The following is a 24,693-nucleotide window of genomic DNA, read 5'->3' as shown; positions in this document are numbered from 1 at the left end:
TGTCAATTTCTTAGCTTTGCAAGGGATTCTGGGTAACAGAACCTGATGGTAGGCAGTCGAGTCACCCCATCCTGAACTCCCCTGGGTGTCTAGTTTTCAAAGATGTATAAGTTTGCTAGGTTTCCCTAGGTGCCAGCAGAGCTAGGGCTCAAAAACCAAAGGTAGTCTCTTTGCCCAAAAAGGGCACAATTTCACTGGGAAATTGAGGTGTGACCACGTTGTGTTTTGCGCTGTTTCCTGTCGCAGGCACTAGGCAGACCCAGGCAAGTGTGGTAGCATTTTTTTCGGGAGACTCGGGGGAACACTTGGTGGGTGGAAATTTGTTGATCCACGCAGATTCCAAAACTTTCCACCACAGAAATATGAGGAAAATGCGTTTTTTTGACAATATTTTAGCTTTGCAAGGGATTCTGGGTAACAGAACCTGGTGGTAGGCAGTCGAGTCACCCCATCCTGAATTTCCCTGGGTGTCTAGTTTTCAAATTTGTATAGGTTTGCTAGGTTTCCCTAGGTGCCGGCAGAGCTAGGGTGCAAAAACTACAGGTAGTCTCTGTCCCCAAAAAGGGCACGATTTCACTGGGAAATTGAGGTGCGACCACGTTGCGTTTTGCGCTGTTTCCTATCGCGGGCACTAGGTAGACCCAGGCAAGTGAGGTAGCATTCTATCGAGAGACCCGGGGGAACGCTGGGTGGGTGGAAATTTGTTGATCCACGTAGATTCCAGAACTTTCCACCACAGAAATGTGAGGAAAATGCTTTTTGTTTGTCAATTTCTTAGCTTTGCAAGGGATTCTGGGTAACAGAACCTGGTGGTAGGAAGTGGAGTCACCCCATACTGAATTCCCCTGGGTGTCTAGTTTTCACAAATGTATAGGTTTGCTAGGTTTCCCTAGGTGCCGGCAGAGCTAGGGCTCAAAAACAAAAGGTAATCTCTTTGTCCAAAAAGGGTACGATTTCACTGGGAAATTGAGGTGTGACCACGTTGCGTTTTGCGCTGTTTCCTATCGCGGGCACTAGGTAGACCCAGGCAAGTGAGGTAGCATTCTATCGAGAGACCCGGGGGAACGCTGGGTGGGTGAAAATTTGTTGATCCCCGTAGATTCCAGAACTTTCCACCACAGAAATGTGAGGAAAATGCTTTTTGTTTGTCAATGTCTTAGATTTGCAAGGGATTCTGGGTAACAGAATTTTGTGGTAGGCAGTCGAGTCACCCCATCCTGAATTCACCTGGGTGTCTAGTTTTTAAAAATGTATAGGTTTGCTAGGTTTTCCTAGGTGCCGGCAGGGCTAGGGCTCAAAAACAAAAGGTAGTCTCTTTGCCCAAAAAGGGCACGATTTCACTGGGAAATTGAGGTGCGACCACGTTGCGTTTTGCGCTGTTTCCTGTCGCAGGCACTAGGCAGACCCAGGCAAGTGAGGAAGCATTTTTATCGGAAGACCAGGTAGAACGCTGGGTGGGTGGAAATTTGTTGATCCACGCAGATTCCAGAACTTTCCACCACAGAAATGTGAGGAAAATGCATTTTTTTTGTCAATTTCTTAGCTTTGCAAGGGAGTCTGGGTAACAAAACCTGGTGTTAGGCAGTCGAGTCACCCCATCCTGAATTCCCCTGGGGGTCTAGTTTTCAAAAATGTATAGGTTGGCTAGGTTTACCTAGGTGCTGGCAGAGCTAGGGTTAAAAAACTACAGGTAGTCTCTTTCCCCAAAAAGGGCACGATTTCACTGCGAAATTGAGGTGCGACCACATTGCGTTTTGCACTGTTTCCTGTCGCAGGCACTAGGCAGACCTAGGCAAGTGAGGTAGCATTGTTTTCAGGAGACCCGGGGAAACGCTGGGTTGGTGGAAATTTGTTGATCCACGCAGATTCCAGAACTTTCCACCACAGAAATGTGAGGAAAATGCGTTTTTTTGTCAATTTCTTAGCTTTGCAAGGGATTCTGGGTAACAGAACCTGGTGGTAGGCAGTCGAGTAACCCCATCCTGAATTCCCCTGGTTGTCTAGTTTTCACAAAATGTATAGGTTTGCTAGGTTTCCCTAGGTGCCGGCAGAGCTAGGGCTCAAAAACAAAAGGTAGTCTCTTTGTCTAAAAAGGACACTATTTCACTGGGAAATTGAGGTGCGACCACGTTGCATTTTGCACTGTTTCCTGTCGCAGGCACTAGGCAGACCCAGGCAAGTGAGGTAGCATTGTTTTCAGGAGACCCGGGGAAACGCTGGGTTGGTGGAAATTTGTTGATCCACGCAGATTCCAGAACTTTCCACCACAGAAATGTGAGGAAAATGCGTTTTTTTTGTCAATTTCTTAGCTTTGCAAGGGATTCTGGGTAACAGAACCTGGTGGTAGGCAGTCGAGTAACCCCATCCTGAATTCCCCTGGTTGTCTAGTTTTCACAAAATGTATAGGTTTGCTAGGTTTCCCTAGGTGCCGGCAGAGCTAGGGCTCAAAAACAAAAGTAGTCTCTTTGTCTAAAAAGGACACTATTTCACTGGGAAATTGAGGTGCGACCACGTTGTGTTTTGCGCTGTTTCCTGTCGCAGGCACTAGGCAGACCCAGGCAAGTGAGGTAGCATTTTTATCGGGAGACCCGGGGGAACGCTGGGTGGGTGGAAATTCGTTGATCCACGCAGATTCCAGAACTTTCCACCACAGAAATATGAGGAAAATGTGTTATTTTGACAATATTTTAGATTTGCAAGGGATTCTGGGTAACAGAACCTGGTGGGAAGCAGTTGAGTCACCCCATCCTGAATTCTTCCGGGTGTCTAGTTTTCAAAGATGTATAAGTTTGCTAGGTTTCCCTAGGTGCCGGCAGAGCTAGGGCACAAAACAAAAGGTAGTCTCTTTGTCTAAAAAGGACAAGATTTCACTGGGAAATTGGGGTGCGACCACGTTGCGTTTTGCGCTGTTTCCTGTCGCAGGCACTAGGCAGACCCAGGCAAGTGAGGTAGCATTTTTGTATCGGGAGACCTGGGGGAACGCTGGGTGGGTGGAAATTTGTTGATCCACGCAGATTCCAGAACTTTCCACCACAGAAATGTGAATAAAATGCGTTTTTTTTGTAAATTTCTTAGCTTTGTAAGGGATTCTGGGTAACAGTACCTGGTGGTAGGCAGTCGAGTCACCCCATCCTGAATTTCCCTGGGTGTCTAGTTTTCAAAAATGTATAGGTTTGCTAGGTTTCCCTAGGTGCCGGCAGAGCTAGGGTGCAAAAACTACAGGTAGTCTCTTTCCCCAAAAATGGCACGATTTCACTGCGAAATTGAGGTGCGACCACGTTGTGTTTTGCGCTGTTTCCTTTCGCAGGCACTAGGCAGACCCAGGCAAGTGTGGTAGCATTTATTTCGGGGGACCCGGGGGACGCTTGGTGGGTGGAAATTTGTTGATCCACGCAGATTCCAGAACTTTTCACCACAGAAATGTAAGGAAATTGCGTTTTTTTAAATCAATTTCTTAGCTTTGCAAGGGATTCTGGGTAACAAAACCTGGTGGTAGGCAGTCGAGTCACCCCATCCTGAATTCCCCTGGGTGTCTAGTTTTCAAAAATGTATAGGTTTGCTGAGTTTCCCTAGGTGCCGGCAGAGCTAGGGTTCAAAAACAAAAGGTAGTCTCTTTGCCCAAAAAGGGCACGATTTCACTGGGAAATTGAGGTGCGACCACGTTGCGTTTTGCGCTGTTTCCTGTTGCAGGCACTAGGCAGACCCAGGCAAGTAAGGTAGTATTTTTATCGGGAGACCTGGGGGAACGCTGGGTGGGTGGAAATGTGTTGATCCACGCAGATTCCAGAACTTTCCACCACAGAAATGTGAGGAAAATGCGTTTTTTTTGTCAATTTCTTAGCTTTGCAAGGGATTCTGGGTAACAGAACCTGATGGTAGGCAGTCGAGTCACCCCATCCTGAACTCCCCTGGGTGTCTAGTTTTCAAAGATGTATAAGTTTGCTAGGTTTCCCTAGGTGCCAGCAGAGCTAGGGCTCAAAAACCAAAGGTAGTCTCTTTGCCCAAAAAGGGCACAATTTCACTGGGAAATTGAGGTGTGACCACGTTGTGTTTTGCGCTGTTTCCTGTCGCAGGCACTAGGCAGACCCAGGCAAGTGTGGTAGCATTTTTTTCGGGAGACTCGGGGGAACACTTGGTGGGTGGAAATTTGTTGATCCACGCAGATTCCAAAACTTTCCACCACAGAAATATGAGGAAAATGCGTTTTTTTGACAATATTTTAGCTTTGCAAGGGATTCTGGGTAACAGAACCGGGTGGTAGGCAGTCGAGTCACCCCATCCTGAATTTCCCTGGGTGTCTAGTTTTCAAATATGTATAGGTTTGCTAGGTTTCCCTAGGTGCCGGCAGAGCTAGGGTGCAAAAACTACAGGTAGTCTCTGTCCCCAAAAAGGGCACGATTTCACTGGGAAATTGAGGTGCGACCACGTTGCGTTTTGCGCTGTTTCCTATCGCGGGCACTAGGTAGACCCAGGCAAGTGAGGTAGCATTCTATCGAGAGACCCGGGGGAACGCTGGGTGGGTGGAAATTTGTTGATCCACGTAGATTCCAGAACTTTCCACCACAGAAATGTGAGGAAAATGCTTTTTGTTTGTCAATTTCTTAGCTTTGCAAGGGATTCTGGGTAACAGAACCTGGTGGTAGGAAGTGGAGTCACCCCATACTGAATTCCCCTGGGTGTCTAGTTTTCACAAATGTATAGGTTTGCTAGGTTTCCCTAGGTGCCGGCAGAGCTAGGGCTCAAAAACAAAAGGTAATCTCTTTGTCCAAAAAGGGTACGATTTCACTGGGAAATTGAGGTGTGACCACGTTGCGTTTTGCGCTGTTTCCTATCGCGGGCACTAGGTAGACCCAGGCAAGTGAGGTAGCATTCTATCGAGAGACCCGGGGGAACGCTGGGTGGGTGAAAATTTGTTGATCCCCGTAGATTCCAGAACTTTCCACCACAGAAATGTGAGGAAAATGCTTTTTGTTTGTCAATTTCTTAGATTTGCAAGGGATTCTGGGTAACAGAATTTTGTGGTAGGCAGTCGAGTCACCCCATCCTGAATTCACCTGGGTGTCTATTTTTTAAAAATGTATAGGTTTGCTAGGTTTTCCTAGGTGCCGGCAGGGCTAGGGCTCAAAAACAAAAGGTAGTCTCTTTGCCCAAAAAGGGCACGATTTCACTGGGAAATTGAGGTGCGACCACGTTGCGTTTTGCGCTGTTTCCTGTCGCAGGCACTAGGCAGACCCAGGCAAGTGAGGAAGCATTTTTATCGGAAGACCAGGTAGAACGCTGGGTGGGTGGAAATTTGTTGATCCACGCAGATTCCAGAACTTTCCACCACAGAAATGTGAGGAAAATGCGTTTTTTTTGTCAATTTCTTAGCTTTGCAAGGGAGTCTGGGTAACAAAACCTGGTGTTAGGCAGTCGAGTCACCCCATCCTGAATTCCCCTGGGGGTCTAGTTTTCAAAAATGTATAGGTTGGCTAGGTTTACCTAGGTGCTGGCAGAGCTAGGGTTAAAAAACTACAGGTAGTCTCTTTCCCCAAAAAGGGCACGATTTCACTGCGAAATTGAGGTGCGACCACATTGCGTTTTGCACTGTTTCCTGTCGCAGGCACTAGGCAGACCTAGGCAAGTGAGGTAGCATTGTTTTCAGGAGACCCGGGTGTAACAAGGTCGGGATGGGTGGCCGGGAGGACTGGTGGACACCTGATGGTATTTCCCCTTCTACTCTACAGACTGGAACGAGGGATGCGTGGGAGCTTCAGGAGGAGGAGAGCGAAGAAGCGTCCTCGGGCTCCTTTAAGTGGGCGTATTGCAACGAAGAGGAATCCCCGCCTCCTGATGACGTCTCCTCTCCCGGATGGATGAATTCGGGGGAAGTCCTCTACACGGCGTGTGACGACACCGGGAAAGGAAGGACCGGCGCAGGCGAGGCGAGGAGAACGGAGACGCGAGCTGAGGACAGAGAAACCGAAGGGACCGACTGTGGAGGAAAGCCAGGAGGCCAACGTTTTCACGCTCCGCCGTGCCATACTCCCGAGGGAGGAGTATGGCTTAGCCAGGTACGCCGGCGTTTGGCGGGCTGGTTGGGGAAGGGTCCCCCTGTTGCTAGCGTAAAAGAATCTTAGTCTGTGCGCGTCCGACCACAACTTTCCCCCCCCCTCTTTCCGCTACCCGTACCTGCTACCCAGTTTCCCGTACCCCTGTACCTCACACGTATCCTCCCTCCTCAGAGCACGTAGTCAGTACGGGTGTCCCTGCACATACACCGGGTTCCTTTTGGGCAAACGCGATAAGGACAGTAGTAGCTAACGGCGTCCCTCTCTCCTTCTTCTCTTTCCATGACCGGAGTCCTGAGACTTCACGGCGGTGAGAGACGATCCAGGAGGGAGACCAGTAACCCGGGACACTAGAAAGACCAAGAAGACCAACAACACGGATAACTCAGTGTTTGCGAGGGAGAGACTTACGTATAGAACACGTCGTACCATAAAAATAAAACCCAGTTTAAAGAAGTATACTGGTCAGCCTCTTACTGCTGTAACCCCTGTTCCGATACCGGAAACTGCTCCTAGTACCCCTCCCACGCTCACACCGGGGAAACGCTGGGTTGGTGGAAATTTGTTGATCCACGCAGATTCCAGAACTTTCCACCACAGAAATGTGAGGAAAATGCGTTTTTTTGTCAATTTCTTAGCTTTGCAAGGGATTCTGGGTAACAGAACCTGGTGGTAGGCAGTCGAGTAACCCCATCCTGAATTCCCCTGGTTGTCTAGTTTTCACAAAATGTATAGGTTTGCTAGGTTTCCCTAGGTGCCGGCAGAGCTAGGGCTCAAAAACAAAAGGTAGTCTCTTTGTCTAAAAAGGACACTATTTCACTGGGAAATTGAGGTGCGACCACGTTGCATTTTGCACTGTTTCCTGTCGCAGGCACTAGGCAGACCCAGGCAAGTGAGGTAGCATTGTTTTCAGGAGACCCGGGGAAACGCTGGGTTGGTGGAAATTTGTTGATCCACGCAGATTCCAGAACTTTCCACCACAGAAATGTGAGGAAAATGCGTTTTTTTTGTCAATTTCTTAGCTTTGCAAGGGATTCTGGGTAACAGAACCTGGTGGTAGGCAGTCGAGTAACCCCATCCTGAATTCCCCTGGTTGTCTAGTTTTCACAAAATGTATAGGTTTGCTAGGTTTCCCTAGGTGCCGGCAGAGCTAGGGCTCAAAAACAAAAGTAGTCTCTTTGTCTAAAAAGGACACTATTTCACTGGGAAATTGAGGTGCGACCACGTTGTGTTTTGCGCTGTTTCCTGTCGCAGGCACTAGGCAGACCCAGGCAAGTGAGGTAGCATTTTTATCGGGAGACCCGGGGGAACGCTGGGTAGGTGGAAATTCGTTGATCCACGCAGATTCCAGAACTTTCCACCACAGAAATATGAGGAAAATGTGTTATTTTGACAATATTTTAGATTTGCAAGGGATTCTGGGTAACAGAACCTGGTGGGAAGCAGTTGAGTCACCCCATCCTGAATTCCTCCGGGTGTCTAGTTTTCAAAGATGTATAAGTTTGCTAGGTTTCCCTAGGTGCCGGCAGAGCTAGGGCACAAAACAAAAGGTAGTCTCTTTGTCTAAAAAGGACAAGATTTCACTGGGAAATTGGGGTGCGACCACGTTGCGTTTTGCGCTGTTTCCTGTCGCAGGCACTAGGCAGACCCAGGCAAGTGAGGTAGCATTTTTGTATCGGGAGACCTGGGGGAACGCTGGGTGGGTGGAAATTTGTTGATCCACGCAGATTCCAGAACTTTCCACCACAGAAATGTGAGTAAAATGCGTTTTTTTTGTAAATTTCTTAGCTTTGTAAGGGATTCTGGGTAACAGTACCTGGTGGTAGGCAGTCGAGTCACCCCATCCTGAATTTCCCTGGGTGTCTAGTTTTCAAAAATGTATAGGTTTGCTAGGTTTCCCTAGGTGCCGGCAGAGCTAGGGTGCAAAAACTACAGGTAGTCTCTTTCCCCAAAAATGGCACGATTTCACTGCGAAATTGAGGTGCGACCACGTTGTGTTTTGCGCTGTTTCCTTTCGCAGGCACTAGGCAGACCCAGGCAAGTGTGGTAGCATTTTTTTCGGGGGACCCGGGGGAACGCTTGGTGGGTGGAAATCTGTTGATCCACGCAGATTCCAGAACTTTCCACCACAGAAATGTGAGGAAAATGCATTTTTTTGTCAATTTCTTAGTTTTGCAAGGAATTCTGGGTAACAGAACCTGGTGGTAGGCAGTGGATTCACCCCATCCTGAATTCCCCTTGGTGTCTAGTTTTCACAAATGTATAGGTTTGCTAGGTTTCCCTAGGTGCCGGCAGAGCTAGGGCTCAAAAACAAAAGGTAGTCTCTTTGTCCAAAAAGGGTACGATTTCACTGGGAAATTGAGGTGCGACCACGTTGCGTTTTGCGCTGTTTCCTATCGCGGGCACTAGGTAGACCCAGGCAAGTGAGGTAGCATTCTATCGAGAGACCCGGGGGAACGCTGGGTGGGTGGAAATTTGTTGATCCACGTAGATTCCAGAACTTTCCACCACAGAAATGTGAGGAAAATGCTTTTTGTTTGTCAATTTCTTAGCTTTGCAAGGGATTCTGGGTAACAGAATTTTGGGGTAGGCAGTCGAGTCACCCCATCCTGAATTCCCCTGGGTGTCTAGTTTTCAAAAATGTATAGGTTTGCTAGGTTTCCCTAGGTGCCGGCAGGGCTAGGGCTCAAAAACAAAAGGTAGTCTCTTTGCCCAAAAAGGGCACGATTTCACTGGGAAATTGAGGTGCGACCACGTTGCGTTTTGCGCTGTTTCCTGTCGCAGGCACTAGGCCGACCCAGGCAAGTGAGGTAAAATTTTTATCGGGAGACCCAGGAGAACGCTGCGTGGGTGGAAATTTGTTGATCCACGCAGATTCCAGAACTTTCCACCACAGAAATGTGAGGAAAATGCGTTTTTTTTGTCAATTTCTTAGCTTTGCAAGGGAGTCTGGGTAACAAAACCTGGTGGTAGGCAGTCGAGTCACCCCATCCTGAATTTCCCTGGGGGTCTAGTTTTCAAAAATGTATAGGTTTGCTAGGTTTACCTAGGTGCCGGCAGAGCTAGGGTTCAAAAACTACAGGTAGTCTCTTTCCCCAAAAAGGGCTCGATTTCACTGCGAAATTGAGGTGCGACCACGTTGCGTTTTGCACTGTTTCCTGTCGCAGGCACTAGGCAGACCCAGGCAAGTGAGGTAGCATTGTTTTCAGGACACCCTGGGGAACGCTGGGTGGGTGGAAATTTGTTGATCCACGCAGATTCCAGAACTTTCCACCAAAGAAATGTGAGGAAAATGCATTTTTTTTGTCAATTTCTTAGCTTTGCAAGGGATTCTGGGTAACAGAACCTAGTGGCAGGCAGTCGAATCACCCCATCCTGAACTTCCCTGGGTGTCTAGTTTTAAAAAATGTATAGGTTTGCTAGGTTTCCCTAGGTGCCGGCAGAGCTAGGGTGCAAAAACTACAGGTAGGCACTTTGCCATAAATGGGTCAATTTTTAACTGCAAAATTGAGGTGTGACCACTTTGCATTTTGTGCCGTTTCCTGTCGCAGGCACAAGGCCGACCCACACAAGTGAGGTACCGTTTTTATCGGGAGACTTAGGGTAATTTAGATTTGTAAATCAACTGTTATTACCAATTGAGTTTTCATGCATTTCTCCCTTCCCAATGAAAGACATTGTGTAAAAAAAAATCTTTTTAAAAAATGACCTATAATTCTCATGCTAGTATGACTATTCCCAATTTTGAAAATGTGCAATTATATACCGTTTCTAAACTCTATAATTTGTACCCAATTCAGAAATACATAGGTGTTTTCATACCGATTTTTCCACATATACATTTTCCAAGAATAAGTGCTCTATACCCAGTAAATAAAAAAAAACATTGCAAGTTGCTGCTCAGTTTTTGGATCTCGGTTCGTCGGGTTCTGGGAGAAACTACAAGTCCTATATATCCCCACAACCAGGAAGGTCTAACAAATGTAACGGTACATTGCTTTCCAAGAGCTGTCAAATTTACAAGAAGTTATAGGTGAAAACGTTGAGACAAAAGGCTGTTTGTTTCAACAAATTTTCAATTATTCCAATATTTAACTGTTAGTTTCTATAAAGAAACCTTCATGGATGTAGACAAATGACCCCTTTCTGAATTCAGAATTTTGTCTACTTTTTGAAAATGTACAGCTTTCCATTATGCTTTCAAACTCATTTCTACCATTAACTGGAAGGAGGTGGAAAGCTCTAAAAATAGCAAAAATAGGCTATGTCCCAGAAAAATGCCAAAACTGTGTGAAACATGTTGGTTCTCTGACAAAAGACTGTCATTCCCTAAAAGCTGAGAAAATGGAGATTTCAGCCCCACAAACCCTTTTTTGATAACATTTGCAGGGAAAAACCCAGTGGCTTTCATTTGCAGCCCGTTTTTCCCATTTTTCTGAAAAAAACAAAGATTTCACTGTATTTTACTCAATTTCTGGAACCCCTCCAAGGGAATCCACAAACCCTGGGCACCTTTAGAATCCCCATGATATTGGAAGAAAAGGACGCAAATTTAGCGTGGATACCTTACGTGGTCAAAAAGTTACAGGGGCCTAAGCACGCACTACCCCAAATTGCCAAAAAAAGGCTTAGCACAGGAGGGGAAAAGGCCTAGCAGCGAAGGGGCTAGGAAACTGTTATCATACTGGGGCAAAGCTGTGATAGAGAATAGCTAAACACCGAGAGAAGGTACGCTGTGCGATCCATCTTAAGAAACTGTTATCATACTTGGGCAAAGCAGGGATAGAGAATATCTAAACACAGAGAGAGAAGGTACGCTGTGCGATCCATCTTGAGAAACTGTTATCATACTGGGGCAAAGCTGTGATAGAGAACAGCTAAACACAGAGAGAGAAGGTACGCCGTGCGATCCATCTTGAGAAACTGTTATCATACTGGGGCAAAGCTAAGATGAAGAACAGCTAAACACAGAGAGAAGGTATGCTGTGCGATCAATCTTAAGAAACTGTTATCATACTGGGGCAAAGCTGTGATAGAGAATAGCTAAACACAGAGAGAAGGTACGCTGTGCGATCCATCTTAAGGAACTGTTATCATACTGGGGCAAAGCTGTGATAGAGAACAGATAAACACAGAGAGAGAAGGTACGCTGTGCGATCCATCTTAAGAAACTGTTATCATACTGGGGCAAAGCTGTGATAGAGAACAGCTAAACACAGAGAGAGAAGGTACGCTGTGTGATCAATCTTAAGAAACTGTTATCATACTGGGGCAAAGCTGTGATAGAGAACAGCTAAACACAGAGAGAGAAGGTACGCTGTGCGATCCATCTTGAGAAACTGCTATCATACTGGGGCAAAGCTGTGATAGAGAACAGCTAAACACAGAGAGAAGGTGCGCTGTGCGATCCATCTTAAGAAACTGTTATTATACTGGGGCAAAGCTGTGATAGAGAACAGCTAAACACAGAGAGAGAAGGTACGCTGTGCGATCCATCTTGAGAAACTGTTATCATACTGGGCAAAGCTGTGATAGAGAACAGCTAAACACAGAGAGAGAAGGTACGCTGTGTGATCCATCTTGAGAAACTGGTATCATACTGGGGAAAAACTGTGATAGAGAATAGCTAAACACAGAGCGAAGGTGTGCTGTGCGATCCATCTTAAGAACCTCGATGTACAGGGTTTCTATGTGCTGCATATGCTAAGTTTTAGCACAGAGAGTTTGGAAATCACAAAAGAAACAGTATGCACAACATAGCTCCCCGCCCAACATTGTAAGAGAGATGAGTGCTACCCAAAGATGCGCAACAAACAGTCGTCACTGCATTAATTATGTCCAGATTAGACTACTGCAATAGTCTATATCTCAAAATCCAGGAAGAATCTTTAAACAAACTTCAAATACTGCAGAACGCAGCAGCCAGACTCCTTACAGGCACGCCAAAGTTCGACTCAATCTCAGCCAAAATTAAAAAACTTCACTGGCCGCCGGTTAGGAAGCGCACTCAATTTAAGTCCCTCTGTCTGGTGTTTAAAGCCCTTCAGGGAACCGGACCAGAATTTTTAAAACAATAATTACGCTGGTATACGCCTCATAGAACACTGCGGCCTTCAGAGGCAAGACTCTTAACTTTCTCGAGGGTACAAAAAGCCACTTGGGGAGGAAGAAGCTTCACTGGGAATGTGGCCAGAGCATGGAATGCTCTGCCATTATATCTGCGAAGCCTGACCAATCTTCTGGTCTTCAGGAAGGCACTGAAAACATGGCTGTTTACTAACTGATCTTGCCATCCTCTCCCACGCCTTTCAATCCTCTGTCGGCCTTCACACAGCGCCAGGACACCTCCAGGTATCAGTTGCGCTATACAAATACCAATAACATTACCATTAACGTACTCAAGTGTGAACACATTTCACCGTACATATATGTCTTATCAGAATGCCATGACTATCGCTGAGAGGCATCAGAGCTCTGTACATGGTCAGAGACAGTCACCATGTGATTAGAGGAGAGATGGTTTCTAAGAGTGAGAGACGACTCTTAATGCATCAGAATGTGATCATCTTTAAAGAGGTGCATTTTCAGCTCTTTTCTATCACAATTTGTAGCTCTGACACTTTCATATATGCCTGATTTAGTATTCCTATTAACGCTCCTTCTGCATTGAGAAGGCCTGTCCTAGACCAGCAGGAGGACAAAACACATGCCGCCAAATCAAGAATGAAGGGATTGTGACAAGGTCGATGAACACTTACAATATATCCTACGACAAACCTCAAATATTAATTGATGGAGCTCAAAGAGCGATAGAAAGTGATAAACTGAGAAAAATGTAACCTGGAGAATTACTGGAAATTAACGTAAATTGAAAACTAACAACGAACTACATAACCACAGCTGTGTGACCTGGAAGTTGATTATTTCTCAATATAGCCCTTATTTGTGATTACCTTACAGTGCTCACGTTATCATCCGCAATAGAGGAGATGGGAGCCTGGGGTGTCTGGAGACAGAAGCTAATTTACATACAAAGGGGGTGATGCCTGTTCACAACGCACAACACAACTTGTTTACGTAAAATGCATGTACACATCACAGTGTAAAGTGACTCAGGTAACAGTGTGACCATTGTATGACATGAGTGGGAGGTCTTAGTTGTTGAGACATGATTGTCTGATGGGTGCATCTTTAGCTCTTTCAACTGTTCGAGAGAGGGTGGTAGTCTCAAATACTGGGGGCACATCTACCAACAGCTTCCCTCATAATCTTTACTTTTTGCATCTACAGTGGGTGCAGATTCCACCTAAGACAGCAACCTTTGTCAGGTAGGTGTACTGCTTCCTGGAATCAGCCTCCTTTGCTTTCCCTACTATGGTCGGCAAAGGTAAATGTGTCTTCCACTAAAATGTCACTAGCTCGCTTTTGGTAACGTGGCTTGAGCAATGAGGCGAAGCTCGAAAGTAAATCAAAACAGTGGATGTCACAAATTTCAATACAATGTAGAAAAAAGAGACAAAGAAATTCAAACAAAGTTTAGAGAAACAGGTGTATTTAATAATTACTCAGGAGTGAAAATTCAAACCAGGTCAGTAGTTTAAGGGTTATTAATTAGCAAAAACAACTGTCCCAAAGGAAATAAAGGACTCATTTAGTTGTGTGTTCAAAACCACAAACAAGAAAAATAAAGAAAAAAAGCAGATCCACTGAATCAATGAGGAAGTCACATACAAAAAAGTAGGGGACCTCGCTAGCCATGCTCGAAGGGCACTGGTAAGTCCAATTTCTGGTGAAGATCAACACTGGAATTTTATTGCAATGTTTTGGGATCAATCAGTTCCAGAAGCTGACGAGATGCGCAGAAGTGTCATGAAGTGCAAAATTCCCACAGAGTAGAGCTGGGTCATCAAGTTGAACCTGAATTCACGGCCATCAAAATCTATGAAACTTCAGGCAGTTATAACAGCTACGAAGTCTTCGGAGCTTCCAAGTTATGGAGATGGTTCAAGGTTGATGATAAGAGCCAAAGCATGGAACGCGGTGTGAGACAAGCAGCGTACTGGAGCTCGCGCTGGAGGTTCAAACATGAAACTTGTAACCGCCAAGGTGTATCACAGCAGGTTTAAAGGTTGTTCAGAGATGCGAACCCATATCTCACTTATCAAAGTGGAAAGGATACCAATAAAGGCAGATCAAGGTGCAGGCATCTCGGGGTTTGGGCTCTTTGTGCTTACACTGTAGCCGTACAGCGAAGGTGTTCATCGTATAAAAATGTATACAAAGGATAAGACCTCAGAACCAGGTAAAAGCAAAGTACATTTCCGTGCTTATGTTGTGGTGAAACAAACAAAATTAGGTAAAAGGAAGAGAAGGGAAAATACAAAAGCAAATCACGATAACATGGTTAAGACCATGGAGAAATGACCTGATCCCACTACGGTAATGATAAATTGCTGCTACAGGATGTCCTCAGGAGGCGAGTGAAGTAGCAAGTCCAGGAAAATTACTTCAAGGTATTTGTTGCCGTTCCCCAGCCAAACAAACACACCGGACGAGTGCTCTGGTGTTCGCGCAGGACCATCTCAATTGCTCGCGTCCAGTTTAGAGTTACCACAAAAAGGAAACACTCAGGTTGAGTTGTGCACCTCGAGCTTATTCACAAAGGTACCTTACACCTGTGAGTTATCTATACATACAAGGATGCTGGATGAGTAGCTTTGCTAGTTTTAGCTATTCTCCATTACGATAAAGTTACTCAAAAGTGTGGACTTGCACATCTGCACACGCTTAAACAGAGGTGGAGTAAAATTGACAAATGTAACTTACTTCGGACAAAGTGGAGCAATAGAAAGTGCAGCACCATAAATAGCCAACCACTGGTAATGCAAAGCCCTCCCATAGAAAATAATGGGAGAGAGAATTGAAAATCAAACCCATTCGAAAATAAAGATAAAATAATATTATGTATTTTGCATTTTAAAAATACACACACCTTCAAAAGAATGTTATAAAATTGCATATATTTAAAATTAATTAGTTCATGATAATATATGTTAATCTTTTAATTTTAAAAATATTCTCTCTAATTTATTTCCTCTGTGTGCGGCAGTGGAGGGTCTCTGTGCGCTGCAACCATGGCTATATGCGCCATGAACCAAACCGCGCGTGTCTGCGGCGCCAAATGGCACTCAAAACGTTTACTTTACAAAGTGAAAAGATGGTGCATTTTCACACATACAGCGCCACAATGAGGGTCTTAAGGGCAGTTTGCAAATTGGATAAGCATGCCATTACATGAATTGGTTAACCTGGCCTGTTCTGCCCTCTGTTCCACTCGTTTTTCCCTCGTTGTTGTTCCCCTCTGCCCTCTGTTCCACTCTTTTCTTTGTGCCTTTTTGCCCTCTGTTCCACTCGTTTTTTGTGCCTTTCTGCCCTTTGTTCCACTTGTTTTTCCCTCATTTTTTATGCCCTTCTGCCCTCTGTTCCAATAGTATTTTGTGCCTTTCTGCGCTCTGTTCCACTCGTTTTTCCCTTGTTTTTTGTGCTCTTCTGCCCTCTGTTCCACTCGCTTTTTTGTGCCCTTCTGCCCTCTGTTGTGCTTGTTTTTGTGCCTTTCTGCCCTCTGTTCTACTCGTTTTCCCCTTGTTTTTTGTGCTCTTCTGTCCTCTGTTCCACTCGTTTTTTGTGCCCTTCTGCCCTCTTTTCTACCTTTTTGCCCTCTGTTCCACTCGTTTCTTGTGCCCGTCTGCCCTCTGTTCCACTTGTTTTTTGTGCCTTTCTGCCCTCTGTTCACTCGTTTTTCCCTCGTTTTTTGTGCCCTTCTGCCCTCTGTTCCAATACTTTTTTGAGCCTTTCTGCACTGTTCCACTTGTTTTTTGTGCCTTTCTGCCCTTTGTTCCACTTGTTTTTCCCTTGTTTTTTGTGCTCTTCTGCCCTCTGTTGTACTTGTTTTTGTGCCTTTCTGCCCTCTGTTCCACTTTTTTTCCCTTGTTTTTTGTGCTCTTCTGCCCTCTGTTCCACTCGTTTTGTGCCCTTCTGCCCTCTGTTCTACTTGTTTTTGTGCCTTTCTGCCCTCTGTTTCACTCATTTTCCCCTTTTTTGTGCCCTTCTGCCCTCTGTTTCACTCGTTTTCCCCTTCTTTTTTGTGCCCTCTGCCCTCCGTTTCACTTGTTTCCCCCTTTTTATTGTGCCCTTCTGCCCTCTGTTTCACTTGTTTCCCCCTTGTTTTTGTGCCCTTCTGCCCTCTGTTCCACCCATTTTTTGTGCCCTTCTGCCGTCTGTTTCACTAATTTTTCCCTTCTTTTTTGTGCCCTTGTTCCCTCTGTTTCACTCTTTTCCCCCTTCTTTTTGTGCCCTTCTGCCCTGTTTCACTCGTTTTCCCCTTTTTTGTGCCCTTCTGCCCTGTTTCACTCGTTTTCCCCTTTTTTGTGCCCTTCTGCCCTCTGTTTCACTCGTTTTCCCCTTTTTTGTGCCCTTCTGCCCTCTGTTTCACTCGATTTTCCCTTCTTTTTTGTGCCCTCCTGCCCTCTATTTCACTCGTTTTCCCTTTTTTTGTGCCCTTCTGCCCTCTGTTTCACTTGTTTTCCCCTTTTGTTTGTGCCCTTCTGCCCTCTGTTTCACTCATTTTCCCCTTTTTTTGTGCCCTTCTGCCCTCTGTTTGACTTGTTTTCCCCTTTTTCTTGTGCCCTTCTTCCCTCTGTTTCACTCATTTTCCCCTTCTTTTTGTGCCCTTCTGCCCTCTGTTTCACTTGTTTCCCCCTTTTTTGTGCCCTTCTGCCCTCTGTTTCACTCGTTTTCACCTTCTTTTTTGTGCCATTCTGCCCTGTTTCACTCGTTTCACCCTTTTTTTGTGTCCTTCTGCCCTCTGTTTCACTCGTTTTCCCCTTCTTTTTTGTGCCCTTCTGCCCTCTGTTTTACTCGTTTTCCCCTTTTTTTGTGCACTTCTGTCCTGTTTCACTTGTTTTCCCCTTCTTTTTTGTGCCCTTCTGCCCTGTTTCACTCGTTTTCCCTCTTTGTGCCCCCTCTGCCCTCTGTTTCACTTGCTTTCCCCTTTTTTTGTGCCCTTCTGACCTCTGTTTCACTCGTTTTCCCCTTTTTTTGTGCCCTTCTGCCCTCTGTTCCACTAATTTTTTGTGCCCTTCTGTCCTGTTTCACTCGTTTTCCCCTTTTTTTGTGCCCTTCTGTCCTGTTTCACTCGTTTTACCCTTCTTTTTGTGCCCTTTTACCCTCTGTTTCACTTGTATTCCACTTTTTTTTGTGACCTTCTGCCCTCTGTTTCATTCGTTTTCCCCTTCTTTTTTGTGTCCTTCTGCCCTGTTTTACTTGTTTTCCCCTTTTTTGTGCCATTCTGCCCTCTGTTTCACTCATTATCCCCTTTTTTTGTGCCCTTCTGACCTGTTTCACTCGTTTTCCCCTTTTTTGTGCCCTTCTGCCCTCTGTTTCACTTGTTTTCTCCTTTTTTTGTGCCCTTCTGCCCTCTGTTTCACTCGTTTCCCCCTTTTTTTTGCTGCCCTCCTGCCCTCTGTTTCATTTGTTTTCCCCTTCTTTTTTGTGCCCTTCGGCCTGCTGTGTCACAGCTCTTGTCTGCTATGAGGACGCGGGGCAGACTCTGGCCTTTTGTTTAAGTATTGCTGTTAATCAGAGCCCCTTCAAGGGCTCTTATTAACAGCAATACTTAAACAAAAGGCCAGAGTCTGCCCCGCGCTTTACTAACAAAAGCATAGACAGTTTCCAAACACAGCGCGTACTTTAGCACACGCTGTGTTTGGAAATTGTCTACGCTTTTGTTAGTAAAGCGCGGGGCAGACTCTGGCCTTTTGTTTAAGTATTGCTGTTTCAGAGCCCCTTCAAGGGCTCTGATTAACAGCAATACTTAAACAAAAGGCCAGAGTCTGCCCCGCGCTTTACTAACAAAAGCATAGACAGTTTCCAAACACAGCGCGTACTTTAGCACACGCTGCGTTTGGAAATTGTCTACGCTTTTGTTAGTAAAGCGCGGGGCAGACTCTGCCTTTTGTTTAAGTATTGCTGTTTCTGAGCCCCTTCAAGGGCTCTGATTAACTGCAATACTTAAACAAAAGGCCAGAGTCTGCCCCGCGTCCTCACAGCACACAAGCACCACCAGCCCCCCCGCCTCCTTACCTGCACTCCTCACGACCGCTCCGCCGCATTTGCGTTGCTCGCTTCTTCCATAGCAGCCGGCGGCACGACGTCCTGACTGTGTGCGCACTCCACGCAAGGTGGTGCGCACTGAGGTCAGGAGCGGTGCGCGCGCGCTTTAGAGGGAACGGTGATTGCAACTATTAAAAAATACTTTCAATTAATTCTATACATGATTTTTTAAGGATGTACCCCGCCAAATAGAGGTGAATAAGGCAAATTCGGATTACATAATAAGAAAATCAGATGATTGTAGCTTGTTGGGATTTTTGGAACAGATCTGTAAGAAAACTTTTTTTTACATTTAAAATCAATTAAATCTCCAAGTAAACTGTGAGTTATTATTGTAGAATTTTTTTATTTGTTCTATATTTAAAGTTTATAACATTTACATTTGTAGTGTAATAAACAATTTAAATATTCTTTATATTTTTTACACAGGGAAAACTCCACCCAAGTTGAATATATAGAAGATATATTTGTATTAAGGTTTAATTAAAGATGTCCCACCTAAATTAACATTTATAATATGTATTAATAATTTTTAAATGTATTGTATTGTAATTGCATGTATATAGTGCTTATTACCCTTCACAAGGCATCAAAGCGCTTTTTCGGAGAGTAACACACTACTACGGAACCCATTAAAGGATTAGTGGTGAATTAGTATAGTGAAAATTGAAATTAATTTGAGTGGTGGACATGTTAGTCTGTTATTTGGATTGAAAATATGAAAATCTCTGCAACGTGGTGTCACCTGATTGCCTGAAATAACCCGAAATTTGCTTTTGGGCATTAATTATAACATATGTAATTATACTTAACTAAAAATAAATGTTATATTAGTGTTCAACAAATGTTATTAAAACATTGTAAAATAATTAAACGTTTTTCTTTTTAGATATTTTTTGCCTTGAATGACATTTGTTCAGATTTTTAATTATTTTAAAATATTTAATTTAATGCCGTTTTAATATATGTCCGTACCTCCATTATTATTAATGGGAGTGTGTTTTAGTTCCAGTGGATCACCATGTGTGATGTTGGTCTCTAAGCTCGGGTACATTTACAACTGTTTTAGGTACATCATGGCTGTTGTGACTTTAGAGGTGTGGTTTGTAAATAGCAATGGGTTTACTCCTTTGCAGGTGAGTGCTTGTCCATCCCTACACCCCCCTCCTTACTCCTCCCTTAGCCCCTCCCCTTTATTCATAAATATTTCCCATTTTACACCCACTCCCACTCTGTCCCTCTCGCATTTACTACAAAAAGTATATAAACATGTGCGGAAACTCTGTAGTCGAGGCAGGCAACTCCACAAAGAAAAGGATAGGAGAGGCAGACCGACAGCACATACTTTGTGAATCGCATTTTGTTGTACTTTAGTCGTCCTATAGTAGTTTATGAATAGGCCTGATTATCTGTGAGACTCTCTTGGGTGTATCTGATGAGATTGTAAAGCTGGTGAAACTGTCCTCAGCAGATGGGAAGCAGGTTCCATTTGTAGCAAAAAGGACATAGAAAGAGGTCACTCAAGTGGATCTTTGTAATGCAAGGCCATGTCCCCTTGGAACAGAGGTCATTCGGACTCTTTACAGTGGAGCCAGGAACGGTTTGCATATGACTGGCCTCGTCTGTAGTTGCACAAAGACCAGAGAATGATGTGGTGGGGTGTTGCTGAGATTAACCAGCAGTCCTTCCATTGTCTTTAGTTTTTTTCAGTGATCAGCCCTACGTGGCACAGAACAGATGTTGGTCCCATAGAGACCTACGACCCAGGGACTCCTGCTGCAGCCCCCTGGTGAGGCTCATTAACGCTTGAAACCGTTTGAAGTTACGTGCATTCCTGAATCTAGCAGTGTAGCCTCAAAGTTCAGTATCGAATAGCCTTTGAGGGTCAGAGCCATTTTAAACTCTCAGGGAGCAAGACACACTGAATGGAATGAGGCCACAAATAGTTACAAAGGAATGAGTTTAATTGAAGCGTTTCCATCCCTCGCTGTTTGCTGTTCTCAGTAGAGTTTGTAGAACAATCAATGGAGTGGAGTCTTTGTGGTTGCTTCATGTAAAGGTTTTGCGATGCTGAAAGCTCCTCCTCAGGGTTGACAGTGAGCACCTTTTATTCTCCCACATTGTCTCTCTTACGTAGAAAGGTTACATTTACAACTGAAGTTTTTTTCACATTGAGAGCACGGATCATTTTCTTTCTCGTTGTGGGTTCCCTCATGTTGAATGAAAACGGAATCTCCAGCAGACCCTTCCCAGGCATTTAGAGCTATGATGAGGTTTTTTCCAGGTAAGTTCTCGCAGGTTGAGTGAGACCAGATTTCCGACTTTATCAACACTCAGAGAGCTAATCAGGTTTTTTCCCAGTGTGAGTTCCCTCATGGTGAGTGAAAGTTAGTTTATGACTGAAGCTTTTCTGGGATTCAGAACACTGATAGGGTTTCTGCCCAGTGTGGGTTCTCTCGTGTGCAGTAAGGTTTGATTTTTGCCTGAAGCTTTTACAGCATTCAGAGCACTGATACGGTTTGAGGCCAGTATGGATTCTCTGATGTACAGTTAAACTGGATTTTTAATAGAAACTGTTTTGGCATTCAGAGCACTGATACGGTTTATACCCAGTGTGGGTTCTCTCGTGTTTTGTAAGGTTGGAGTTTTGACTGAAGCTTTTCCAGCATTCAGAGCACTGAAACGGGTTTTGTCCAGTGTGAGTTCGCTGATGTTGACTCAGACTGCCACTAAAACTGAAGCTTTTATGGCATGAGGAGCACTGATACGGTTTTTGTCCAGTGTGGGTTCTCTCGTGTGCAGTAAGGTTGGATTTGATACTGAAGCTTTTACAGCATTCAGAGCACTGATACGGTGTTTGCCCAGTGTGAGTTCGCTCATGTGCAGTAAGGTTGAATTTCTGGCTGAAGCTTTTCGAGCATTCAGAGCACTGATACGGTTTTTGCCCAGTGTGAGTTCTCTGGTGTATTGTAAGGCTGGATTTCCGACTGAAGCTTTTCCAGCATTCAGAGCACTGATACGGTTTTTGCCCAGTGTGAGTTCGCTCATGTTCAGTAAGGGTGGATTTCTGACTGAAGCTTTTCGAGCATTCAGAGCACTGATACGGTTTTTGCCCAGTGTGAGTTCTTTCATGTAAAGTGAGATTGAATTTGCCACTGAAGCTTTTACAGCGTTCAGAGCACTGATACGGTTTTTGCCCAGTGTGAGTTCTCTCGTGTTTTGTAAGGCTGGCTTTGCTACTGAAGCTTTTCGAGTATTCAGAGCACTGATAAGGTTTTTGTCCAGTGTGAGTTCGCTGATGTTGAATCAAACTGTCACTAAAACTGAAGCTTTTTTGGCACGTGGAGCACTGATACGGTTTGAGGCCAGTGTGAGTTCGCTCATGTGCAGTAAGGGTGGATTTATGACTGAAGCTTTTATAGCATTCAGAGCACTGATACGGTTTTTGTCCAGTGTGGGTTCTCTCGTGTGCAGTAAGGTTGGATTTGATACTGAAGCTTTTACAGCATTCAGAGCACTGATACGGTTTTTGCCCAGTGTGAGTTCGCTCATGTGCAGTAAGGTTGAATTTCTGGCTGAAGCTTTTCGAGCATTCAGAGCACTGATACGGTTTTTGCCCAGTGTGAGTTCTCTCGTGTTTTGTAAGGCTGGATTTCCGACTGAAGCTTTTACAGCATTCAGAGCACTGATACGGTTTTTGCCCAGTGTGAGTTCGCTCATGTGCAGTAAGGGTGGATTTCTGACTGAAGCTTTTCGAGCATTCAGAGCACTGATACGGTTTTTGTCCAGTGTGGGCTCTTTCATGTTTAGTCAGATTGGCTTTGCTACTGAAGCTTTTCGAGCATTCAGAGCACTGATACGGTTTTTGCCCAGTGTGAGTTCGCTCATGTTTTGTAAGGGTGGATTTATGACTGAAGCTTTTACAGCATTCAGAGCACTGATACGGTTTTTGTCCAGTGTGAGTTCTTTCATGTAAAGTGAGATTGAATTTGCCACTGAAGCTTTTACAGCATTCAGAGCCTGATACGGTTTTTGCCCAGTGTGAGTTCGCTCATGTGCAGTAAGGGTGGATTTATGACTGAAGCTTTTACAGCATTCAGAGGACTGATACGGTTTTTGTCCAGTGTGAGTTCTTTCATGTAAAGTGAGATTGAATTTGCCACTGAAGCTTTTACAGCATTCAGAGCACTGATACGGTTTTTGCCCAGTGTGAGTTCGCTCATGTGCAGTAAGGGTGGATTTCTGACTGAAGCTTTTCGAGCATTCAGAGCACTGATACGGTTTTTGTCCAGTGTGGGCTCTTTCATGTTTAGTCAGATTGGCTTTGCTACTTAAGCTTTTCGAGCATTCAGAGCACTGATAAGGCTTTTGTCCAGTGTGAGTTCGCTGATGTTGAATCAAACTGTCACTAAAACTGAAGCTTTTTTGGCACGTGGAGCACTGATACGGTTTTTGTCCAGTGTGAGTTCTTTCATGTAAAGTGAGCTTGGATTTGGTGCTGAAGCTTTTACAGCGTTCCGAGCACTGATACGGTTTAAGCCCAGTGTAAGTTCTCCCATGTACAGTGAGATTGGATTTGGTACTGAAGCTTTTACAGCCTTCCGAGCACTGATAAGGTTTAAGCCCAGTGTGGGTTCTTTCATGTACCATAAGGCTGGATTTGCGACTGAAGCCTTTCTGGCATTCACGACACTGATAGGGTTTTCGTCCAGCGCTACTTTTCTCATGTTTAGTGAGGTGAGATTGATAACTAAAGCTGTTCTCACAGTCATTGATCCTATTAGGGTTGTTTGTTTCCCCTCCAAGTTGGGTTTGTTCCTGGATACCTGTCATCTTAAGACTGAATTTGATTTATGATCATGTACTTGTTTGTCACAACTCAGCATGACCTTCTAAAATACATTTCAGATGCTCTTCTTAACATATGTATTTAACTAATTATAATTTTTACCTGGAGATAATTTTCCTATCTTTAAAGGCACCTACCTAACTTTTCTTATTAACTTTCACCAACGAGCCCCTTGTATTTATTAAGATGCCCTCATGGATTCATTTTCTCCAAGTTATGCCCGGGTGAATTCTCTCAAGTTTAATTAGTCTCATTTAGTGATTCTAGTTTATCACATTTGATTTAGGAGTTCTAAAAGCACTGATTAGGTCTTTGGGCTCTAGTGTTTGCCTGGTAGGTATGTTTGTTCATACAAGTAATGGACAGATGATTAGGGCATGCCAGGGTGGTTTATGAATTGTCAATAGCGTAACACTGGCCCCTTTTATACTTTCTGAGCCAGTATATGGTTTTTTGTTCAGTGGCTAAGACAGGCACATGATCGACTTTGTAAGTTACAGAACACTTTGAAACTACTCGGATCAACCCAAGAGACAGAGTTGGTGGGGGAAAATCTTCCTATATTGGAAATGATAATCCAGCATCTTTGCCGAAACGACATCTGAGAAAGAGTATTTACAATTTGTTTCTTTTAAACAGTCTTTTCACTCCTCTGAATCACAGGAGACACAGTCAAAAGCTTGCACTTGTAAACCGGGGATATTAGTCTTTTTGACGGTTCTGTCGCATCACAACACGTCCACGGATGCTCATCTGTTGGGGAGGGGCTGGGTCTCCAAAGCCTTTCTCATAAACCATCAAACAGAATTTACAACACTGAGTTTTCTCAAGTGCACTGCGTGGGAATCAATTGTGGCCAATGTTCTCCTCAATCTCAGTTACTGACACTTGGTAAACATTTATGATCATTTTCCTTTAGGATTTGACAACTTTCACATACACCAGTTTCTTCCGCTCCAACATCCTCACCATTCCTGGCACATAGAATGTGTTTCTTCTCTAGAGCTCGAGAAGGTTTTAACATTCCTTGAAATAATCCTTTTCGTTGTGTTTCACTAAATTTAAACCTTCTTTTTTCTGTTCATGCTTCTGTCACCTGTAGAAATGGAGTCAAAAATTGTAAATGAACACAAAGTCAAAATATTTGTGACTTTATACTTTGCACAAAGAAAGCATTAACAAAAACAAGAAAGGAAATCAGTTTGAGTTGCATTTCTGATAGTGGTGAAACAGTGTAGATCGGGAGCTTGGGATCACTGGAAATCAAGGATGTGAGAGCAAAAGAAGTAAATATTTAAGAAAGAAACACAGATTCTCAGAAGCAGCCACCACTATCAAATTGCAATTTCAGTGGCAACGCCTGGCGTCATAGTGAGATACTTGTAATTCTTGTGATTAATTACTAGATGTTATTTACTCCCCTGCCCACCTAGACTGTTAATCTATTCCTTTTTCCAGTGATCTAGGAAGGGACATTTTATTGAACAGGACAACAGTAAAGGAAGCCAAAAAGGATCAAGAAAAGAAAAACACAAAACAGAGGAAGGAGAAAAAAGGCTATCTTCCACTCTCACCACAGGGGTCCAGCACAGGAAACTCTGCAGTAGGCCTGGGTGATAAATT

At 44.4% G+C, this 24,693-nt stretch overlaps 1 pseudogene across 1 annotated transcript in view; it reads right to left on the bottom strand.

Moving 5' to 3' along the window:
- Positions 1-20,164: 20,164 nt before the first annotated feature.
- Positions 20,165-24,693, bottom strand: part of LOC144826102 (uncharacterized) — a 126,550-nt pseudogene continuing 122,021 nt past the window's right edge. Inside the window, exon 3 of the transcript XR_013609687.1 lies at positions 20,165-24,166. The product of XR_013609687.1 is annotated as an uncharacterized LOC144826102 (transcript). The remainder of the gene's footprint in view (positions 24,167-24,693) is intronic.

The sequence above is a fragment of the Lissotriton helveticus genome, chromosome 3_2, assembly GCF_964261635.1.
Source record: "Lissotriton helveticus chromosome 3_2, aLisHel1.1, whole genome shotgun sequence".
NCBI classification, from domain to species: Eukaryota; Metazoa; Chordata; class Amphibia; order Caudata; family Salamandridae; genus Lissotriton; species Lissotriton helveticus.
The sequence above is the reverse complement of the archived record's forward strand: the minus strand, read 5'-3'. Positions and strand labels throughout refer to the sequence as shown.